At 39.6% G+C, this 10,149-nt stretch overlaps 1 non-coding gene across 1 annotated transcript; it reads left to right on the forward strand.

Moving 5' to 3' along the window:
• The first annotated feature begins 3,225 nt into the window (after positions 1-3,225).
• TRNAG-UCC (transfer RNA glycine (anticodon UCC)) lies at positions 3,226-3,298 on the forward strand. Its single transcript has one exon. It is a non-coding gene; the product is annotated as a tRNA-Gly (tRNA).
• Positions 3,299-10,149: the final 6,851 nt, after the last annotated feature.

A 10,149-nucleotide genomic window follows, 5' to 3' on the forward strand; every position in this document is an offset into this window, starting at 1 on the left:
TCAAATCCTTTAGAACTTTCCTATTATGATTATGGCTTATCATTTCTCTCTCTCCACTTGCACATAGTAAGTGCTCAAGGTTTACTGAATGTGGAATGCAGAGCACGTTCTGCCACATAGGGCATTTCCTTACCATGCATCATAACACCTCTGCGCCAACCCAAGGAGCCTATTCACCATTCTCCTTGCTCTCCCTAACTTCCATGTTTTCCCTCTGAACATATTTTAACTACAGTGGTCTCCGTACTTCACTTCCACTTGTCAGAATCCAACTGTCTTCAAAGCCTGCTCAAGTTCCACCTCCTCTGTGAAGTCTTCCCAGATTCCACTAGGGAGGATCAAATCCTCTTTTCTTCTTTCCCATTATAACTGGACCTTAGTTAGAGCGTTCACCACAGTTATTTGTGCATCTCTTTTTCAAGCTGTTCAAGAAGCTCTAGTCTTCTAAAAATTGTCTATATATTCCTCTTAGAGCCTAGCACAGTGCCTGACCCTTTATAGTCACTCAACTATATGTATGAGAGTGAACTGGCCATAACTTTCTGGTTTTGTGTTTTTACTAGACAAAATATTAGACATAAATAAGCCTTATACTTTGTAGAGAAAGGTACTTAACTACTGCCAACTCAGTGCAAATAGATTCGGTCTGCTGAAATATGAGATTTCCAACTTAGTGGCATTTTACTGAGCAAAGAGGCAACACTAGGAACTCATTATTTCCCCCTTGATGCTTATGCAAAATTATATTTATCTTCCCCATAAAATAAATGGAAATTTTACTTTCTGGCTTGGTAGTCTTGGTTTTATAAATATCCTTCGATTTAGTTATCATGAGTTTTAATGCTTCCTTAGGAAGAAATCCCAACTGATTTCATGGAACCCAAGTTCTTCTCCATCTCTTGGTTACCTCTGGTTTGGCCTCATCTTCTACCATGTCCTAACACAACATCCTTCACTCCAGCCATAATCAAACCTGATTTCAGAGCTTATCTGAGTTCCATGGACCCCGGAGAGTCAATGAAATCCTTTTAGAACTCTATGACACCCTGAACTTTTAACATTTCTGAGTATATGAGTATGTGCATTTTCCCTGAGAGAGGACTACATCAGATTCTCAAGGGGCCCACAATTCCAAGGAGATGAAGAAACACTCACTCTACTTCCTGTTCCCTGCTGTATTATACCCTTAAATAAACCCTTGGCTTTGCAGAGAATATATTAGGGGCTTTGATGGATTGAAAATCCTCTAAATGTGGTAAAACTGAAAGGAAGAAGAGTTTCAAGGATGTAGACTCAAGAAACAGTCACTGAGAACTTGCTGAGTATCTGGTACCATGCTAAGGAGAAGGTGAATAGGGGAGCCTCTGATTACTCAGCCTCTAGGGGAAAGGGAGACTGTTTTAGAAAAAAGGCTTAGACTTTAAGAAAGATACTATAGGGCTTCCCTGGTGGCACAGTGGTTGAGAGTCCGCCTGCCGATGCAGAGGACACGGGTTCGTGCCCCAGTCCGGGAAGATCCCACATGCCGCAGAGGGGGTGGGCCCGTGAGCCATGGCCGCTGAGCTTGCGCGTCCAGAGCCTGTGCTCCGCAACGGGAGAGGCCACAACAGTGAGAGGCCCACGTACCGCAAAAAAAAAAAAAAAAAGAAAGATACTATATTCCAGGGAAATGATCCCAAAAGGACATTCTTAGTAATTTAATATGTTGCACAGAGATGAGTGAAATACCTAAAAGTTTGCTATATTCACATTACTGAGTATATGCAGATGTCAGAAGATCTTTTAAAACAATGTTATTAAAAGGAAGTAGCTGCTTTGGGGATTAGAGCAAGATTAGTTCATAATAAAATATAATACTTCTGACTTTCTCATGACCTACAGGTCCCTTATCTACTGTATAATAATAATTGACAGTCATAACAATGAATAAAGGACAGAAAAACAATGTAGACTGAATCATTTGGACAACAATATTTTGTAGCACGTATTTTATTATATTCTTATTCAATAGAATGGGCATACTTTACATGGCATAACTAGCTTTACACAATATTACTTGAAATATGTAATTAGCAAGAATGCAACTGACCTCCAAACATGCAAAAGAGTATTTTAAAATAGAAATAACATTACGTAAATGAAATTGTTCAGAGGAATCATTTTTATTTTTAAATAAGAAAAATTCTTCTGTTTTAATTTTATTATTTTCACCCATTCATTAATATATTAATCAACAATTATTGATTATTTCCTATGTACTGACCTAGGTTTGGGGGAGATAAAGTAAATAGGTTTGGACTTAGTGTAAGAGACAGAAAAGTAAACAGACTATTCCAGAAAGGTATGATAAGCATTAAGGCAAAGCTATGTGTGTATTCAAGGCTGTAGGAACACAAAGGAAGAGCATCTATGTTAAGCTGAGGGGTCAGAGAAGGTTTCCTTGGGGAGGTGATGCTTCACATGGGTCTTACAAACAGGTGCGAAACATTAAGGTACATGGCATACTTAGGAAATGCCAATGTTTGCTATTGCTGGAGTGATGAATACATGTTAGAAGGCAAAACAATAAATGTTAGAGAGCTAAGCAGAGGCTAGGTTACAAGGTTTCATGTTACATGTTACCAGGTTACATGTTCATGCTAATGAGATAACTTTGTTCTAAAGAGAATGGACATCAATGACAAGGTTTACCCAGGGAAGTGATATGATCAGAACAGCACCTCAGAAGCTCCCTCCAAGGCCACAGTATGAAGGACAGCTTGGAGGGAGGTAAGACTGGAAAGAAAATAATTATTCAGAAACAGCTGTAATGATTTGGGAGAGAAAAGATGCAGCTCTGCACTAAGGCAGGAGCAATGGTGATGAAAAAGAAAGAAGGGGAAAAGAAGAGGGAGAAGCAAAGAGGGAGAGAGTGGTTGATGCTGACTTAGAAGGTGGAAATGGTAGGATCTGGTGACTGAATGGGATGACACAGAAGGCTGGGTGGAGTGGGTAAACAGTGGTGCCATTTACCAGATGGGCAATGTCAAAGAGGAAAATTTGGATGATGATGAGTTTGAAGTGCTTGTGAAATAACCAGATTGAAACGAGTAAACAGTTGTTATGTGTCTAGAGATCAGTAGAGAGGCCAAAACAAGAGATAGAAATTTGGGGATTTTAAGTAGAGATGTATCAGTTGAAGTCCTGGGCATGGATAAGCATGTTTAAGAACGTAAGGTAGGGACTTCCCTAGTGGTCCAGTGGTTAAGACTCTGTGCTTCCAATGCAGAGGGCCCAGGTTCGATCCCTGGTCAGGGAACTAGATCCCACATGCCGTAACTAAGAGCCCGCATGCCGCAATTAAAGATCCCACATGCTGCAACTAAAAAAAAGATGCCACATGCTGCAACCAAAAAGAGCTCACATGCCGCAACGAAGATCTCGCAAGCGGCAACAAAGATCCTGCGTGCCGCAACTGAGGCCCAGCGCAGCCGGATAAGTAAGTAAGTAAATAAATAAATAAATAATTTTAAAAAATAGAATGTAAGGTAAGGTAACTAGAGGGTCAGAGCCTGAGTCCTGAAGAAACACATTATTAAAGGGAGTGAGTGGCTAAAGATAGATTTGTAAAGATGACAGAAATAACAGTTTATTTCAAAAATAAATTTTTATTTATTAGTAAAAGAGAAACCACAAATCCTGGAAAGAAGGTTTCTGGAAACCAAAGAAAAAGATTTTAAGTAGCAGAGAATGTTCAACATTGCAAAAATCAATAGGATTATCAGGAAATACAATGACAGAACTGTAGCTACTGGATTTGGCCATATGGAAGTCAACAGTCTCTGTGACCAGAGGAATCTCACCAGAGAATCCAAAATCCAGCACTAAGCTAAGCATAACCGTAACTCTAACCCTAATCCTAACCCCATCAGTGTGTATCTACAATATACATATTAAAAAGTCCAGGTTTATACTGTGAGCAAGACAGGTGCACAGACCACAAGTGATCATAGGAACTCTGAAAACAGGAGAGCCAGACGGCCCCAGAGTTTTCTGCTTCTGCCACTCCCAACAGACCTGCTCAGAGACTAGCTGAACTAAGGTTCAAAACAGTCAGGGTTCTTTCCATCAAGTCACAGAGGCCAACCAGCTTAAGCACAAAGCATGCTGAGATAGGTCATGGTATCAAAGGACAAGCTGAACAAACAGAAAGGCAGGAACCAGGGCAGCCTCAGGGCCAGTATCTCAAAAGACAATTCACCATTTTACCAGTTGACTGAATGGCCACTTCATTTAAGGCTGGATTGCTGAAAGTCAATCCACCAAATAACAAGTTCACTGAATCTACTTGTTTCTTTTTCCTCTTTTAAATTGGAGTGTAGTTGCTTTACAATGTTGTGTTAGTTTCTGCAGTACAACGAAGTGAATCAGCTATACGTATACATATATCCTCTCCCTCTTGGACCTCCCTTCCACCCCACCCTGCCATCCCACCCATCTAGGTCACCACAGAGCACCAAGCAGAGCTCCCTGCGCTATACAGCAGGTTCCCACCAGCTATCCGTTTTACACATGGCAGTGCACATACGTCAATCCCAATCTCCCTGTTCATTCCCCCCTCCCCTCCCCATGTCCACACAACCATTCTCTACATCTGCATTCTCTATTCCTTCCCTGCAAATAGGTTCATCTGTACCATTTTTCTAGATTCCACATATATGAATATATGATATTTGTGTGGTACATATATACACTGGACTATTACCCAGCCATAAAAAGGAACGAAATTGGGTCATTTGTAGAGACATGGATGGACCCAGAGTCTGTCATACAGAGTGAAGTAAGTCAGAAAGGGAAATACTTGCTTCTTTTAACAATTTGAAATGGTTTACAGAAATGTGTATTGGATGGGGTAGAGATAAGAGCTTGTGAAAAATTTATGCCATGTTTTAGCTGACCAGTTTTCTTTCTTTTTCTCCATTAGAGCATTGTCAAGAGAGTTGAATTTGCTCCAGATAACCATTGTTAGAACTGCAGGGAGCTGGCCAGAGAAGGGGTAGAGGGCAAAGAACGCACAGCGGGAAGAGAGCAGAGAGGAGACTCAGTGCACCTCAGAGCTGGTGCAGTGGACAGACTGAGGGGAAAATGAGTGGGTAGAGAACGAGGGGCAGAGCTGGAGACAGGAGGAGAGGGAACGCGAGTATGAGAGATATGGTCTGAAAAGCATCTGTTTAAATCTGGGAGAAGATCATCAGTGATTTTAAGGAGATGCAAGGCGAGAACAATAGACTTTATCGTTCTGAACTCTGATTTTTATTTTCTTACCAACAAAGAGATACCAGATAGCGTCTGAGACTAGATAACCAATATGGTTTGAACTTTTTAAACTTACTTTTACAAACATATCTAATATATTCAGGGACAGTCACTCATTAAGTAACTGTTCTGACTCATCTTTAGAAGGAATTGTTTTAATGTTCTCAATTCTTTCGGGACTAATTTTTGCTTATATTTAATCTATAAAGTTTCATATTCACTGAGTTCAACAATAATTTATGAAGTTGCATGCATAAATAATAATCTGATTTTTCTCTTAAGTAAAATAATTCACTTAAATTAAAATTTAACATGTTCCTTCACATACTAAATCAGACTGAGCAAATTATCCCTGTTTCTAATTAACTTTACCAACACCTGTTCACAGTAAGGCCATATGCTTGTGACGAGGACAGTCAGTATTGATAAACCTCAGAGCCAGGCTGCCTGGGTTCCAACCCCAGCTTCATCGCTTATCAGCTGTGTGACTTTCAGCAAGTTACTTAACCACTCCATAACCTATTTTCACAAGCTAAATTGCAGCAATAACAATACCGGCCTCGTAGGGTTTGTGAGGATTAAATGCATAAATATATATAAATCTTTTAGAACAGTGCCTGACCTAAAAAGTAAGCACCATTTACTCTTTTTACTATTATTATTACCATTTTGGTATCAATTTTATTGTTAAAGTGGTAGTTAGAAGGGATGAAAAAGCTGCAATATATGGTTTCTGCCTCAAAGTAGCTTAAAATTCATGGAAGAGAGAGACTGTCACACACACACACACACACACACACCCACACACACACACACCCTAACAGCATGTTGAGAGGGATCTTTTATATTACAGGGAGGGCGCAATATTGTACTAACAACAAGCCCCCCAGATATGTTACTCTTCTCAGAGAGGCAGAAGCAGCTACCAGAGCCCCCATTCACTCACTTTTTCTCTGTCCTCTATTCCCCCAAGTGCATAGATGAACGATCCTGAGGGTCAGCCTTAGACTTAATGGCTATGCACTCTTTGTGGTTAGAGGTTACTCATGCCTGTCCCAACCATAAGAGAAAGGCAAGAACAATTTTTTGCTAAAGCCAAGCATGTCAGGGGAGGAGGAGACTCATGTACAGCAGTCGGTGAGGAAACCTGGCTGGTTGATTCCTGAGCTGGAGTTGAGAACAGCGAGAAAGTTCTCAGGTGAGGTCAATATCCACCCCCTGAAATGTGTAGGATAATAATAAATATAGAACCTGGTGCCCATCTCTGGGCTAGGGTTGTCCGAAAGCAGAAAGGTCTTCAGAGTAGTCTATTGTCAGCAAGTCTTAAAAGGACTAATGTCCATTACACTTGTGAAGAAAAATGGTGGGGCAGCCCCTTCTAAGTTCCCAGAGGCCATCAGAGGGGACAGAAGAAGTCTCCTATGACTCCTCTGGCCCCATATGAAGGAGCAAGGAAGACAGAGGAAGGGCAGAGACAGATGAGCAAGTACCAGAAGGAACTGGGAACATGGCCTTCTGGAAGGACTCAAGGGAAACTAGCTGTCTTTCTCTGCAGGAGTTGTCAGCAATAGAGGTCATCAAAAGGAGGATGAACAAAGCCCTCACTCCCCCACCCCCACCCAAATGTAACATCTACACGAAGACCATTCTCTGAGTAGATCACAGATGGAATCAGAGCAGCTTAGTTACAGACAAGCTCTGCTTCCACTATTCCTCTCTCTCCCTATTTCAAGAGACTGGACCTTGAAAATGAAGAGGTAATGAAGATCTAAAAGGCAGACCCTCCTACTCTCCAAAGTCCAAGTAGCCAAGATCACAATCTACAGCTGGGGGGCGGGAAGAAAACAATGAAATCAGATATGATATTGGAAGTTAAACAGGATTAGACTAATTATAATAAACCAAAGTGACCAGAAAGTGATGGTGACTGGCCAAAATGGACTGGAAGGAAACAGGAAATTCAACAAACACAGTAGGTTGACAGCTGTGGCTAAAGAAATAAAAATATAATGTTTCCATGTTAGTATATTCTTTTTTTAAAATTTATTTATTTATTTTTGGTTGCATTGGGTCTTCGTTGCTGAGCGCGGGTTTTCTCTAGTTGTGGCGAGCAGGGGCTGCTCTTCATTGTGGTGCATGGGCTTCTCATTGTCCTGGCTTCTCTTGTTGCGGAGCATGGGCTCTAGGTGCGCAGGCTTCAGTAGTTGTGACGCACAGGCTTAGTTGCTCCGCGGCATGTGGGATCTTCCCCGGCCAGGGCTCGAACCCGTGTCCCCTGCATTGGCAGGCGGATTCTTAACCACTGTGCCACCAGGGAAGCCCTGTATATTCTTTAAAACAGTGTTTTGAAGAGAAGAATTAAAAGGACTCATGGACCATCAATGTATAGGCGCAAAAGTGAAACTTAAATATATCTTTCATCATAAAAAAGTAAATTTAGCCATACTATCAAGCATAAAATATATTTGGAAATTGACTATTTAAGACAGCAACAATGTAAAATAATGTGTAGCACAGATTGAAAGTTCATACAAATGACTGGAATCATTCACTGATTAATTTAAATTGATTAAAGAAATTATGGTGAATAACATGGAAATACCCCAGGTACTGTCCACATCACTTTAATCTGTTCTCATCATCTTGTTTGAGAAAAATGAGGTAAATTGCAGAACGGATTCAAGAACTCCATTGAATATTCCAATATTACAACAAGTAAGTATCACAGTTGGTCTCTAAAATATAGTTGGTCCACATTTTTTCTTTAAATGTTTTATGCTGTTTCAATGATTTTTTTTTCAAGTTTCCCCCTTATATCAGAGAGATCATCATTTTACTCCCTTATGCCAAACTATATTTCTCAACCAATACATATGTACTAGCCTCTCTCAAATATCTGGTACCACAAGGAATAAAACAAATCTAAAATAAAAAGAAAAGCAAAAATAAAATTTATTTATTACAGCCATTATTTCAAAAATTTGAATCAAATGAAAGACATTATTTGGGCTAGTCAGTGGTTGTTATAAAGCCACTGACTAAAAGGCAGCAGAACAATATCCAGATAATTCTGAAAAAACATGTATTCATTTCAGTCTGACCTACCTGATTTCCTCATTTATTTATATTACCTCCCTCACGTGTTTTTCCTCAAGAACACTGAGTATGGTAAAAAGATGTTATCTTTTACTTAAAATTCATTGTTATTTTTCTCTGCTATCCCCATATTTTACTCTAGAACACAAGAGTGAACTTACCAGAATAATACCTCCTTTGTCCATAAAACCAATGAAAGAACCAATTTTCTCCTGCCCCACCCCCGCCAAAAACATAAAACAAACAAACAAAAAACATACACACACTTCTTTCTCTCATGACACATTTCATTTTGGATTATTTATAGATATCACTTTTCCACAGAGTGACAATACATTCCTAAATTCAATATAGTCTTCTACTCCATGCAGAAGTTAATTTTGAACCTAATTAGCAGTTTTCAGAATTCTGAGAACTATACGCTCATGGTTGAGGTTTCAATTAAAACTCCCTAGTAACTTCACCCCTTGCACAAGTTGAGTAACAGTTTTTTGTTTTTGTTATTTTAATGTTTTCCCTGCTGAGCTATGAGATATTTACCCAAACTTTCCCAATAAGCTAATTATGGAGGGAATCATGACAGCATATTTTTTTTAAAACTCTAACAACATTCTAGCTTCACTCTGCAGAAGAAAAAATTGGGAAATTAGAAGGGGTAAGTGGAGGGCAGGATGTGGGAGAATGGAGGAAATAAAACAATACTTTTTATTAGGTACATGGTTATCACACCAACAGCTGCATAATACCATGACAAATAGACTGCTATGGAATTGTTTTTGTTGAAGCTGAAAATAAGTGCACTATGACATACCTCATTTAGAAGAAAAATTATTGTTATCATCTTACAGAGAATACAAAAATAGATTGCCAAAAATGGTATTTTAATGGGCAAAGCAAACCAAATTATCAGCTACCACCCATCACTGTATACTATTTATTGGTGTTGTTTGTATGGCTTTGAAGCCACCAAGACACTTCTGCTTCCAAATGGCATACAGACTGCAATGATTCTGAAAATAAAACTTATGTGCTGTCTTCCCTGTGGTCTAGTTTTCACTCATTTGGATTTCTAAGTATCCAGAGGGTAAATTAAGACAGATCCTACGCTATCTGTCCTCTCCCAATCCAGGCCCCATATTCCACTTGTGCGGAGAGGATGAGACAGCAGTGGGTATTACACGGTGATTTGGAGTTGCAAGAGTTTAATCAGAGCCTTGCTTCACTGTTGTTTGCCACTTCAACATCTCCAGCACCTTTCTTTAACCCTGACCTTCTTTCTACATGGATTCTCCTATGCCACTGGCAATGAGTTACTTCCTGGAATGTTGTTATTATTTTAATAATATCGTTCTTTTTATTTTTCAAAGGTCACAGAATATGTGTACAAGAACAAGAAAGTAACTTAAATGAGTGAAGATGCCTGGTTAAAGTTCCAAAAACACATTTTTTTTTTGCATTTGATATATAAAAATATGTGTCACTGGCACAAGGAAATAAGCTACTTCCACTTTTTGCCTGAAAGAAACTGCCCTCTCCAGTCATTTTTCATTTTCCTATAATTGACAAAACCAGGGATACAAGGAAGTATTTTTCCACAAGAGAATACAGTGGAAGAGCAGAGATGCATTGGACCTCCACATTAGGGAGACAATGAGGAGTGGTGATGACTGTGGTCTATGCGGAGTGGATATCTGTATAAATGAAGTAATTGCTACTAAGCCCCACTGATTTTTACCATGTCGTAAAGCGGATCATCTG

The sequence above is a fragment of the Lipotes vexillifer genome, unplaced genomic scaffold (assembly GCF_000442215.2).
Source record: "Lipotes vexillifer unplaced genomic scaffold, Lipotes_vexillifer_v1.1 scaffold1889, whole genome shotgun sequence".
NCBI classification, from domain to species: domain Eukaryota; kingdom Metazoa; phylum Chordata; class Mammalia; order Artiodactyla; family Lipotidae; genus Lipotes; species Lipotes vexillifer.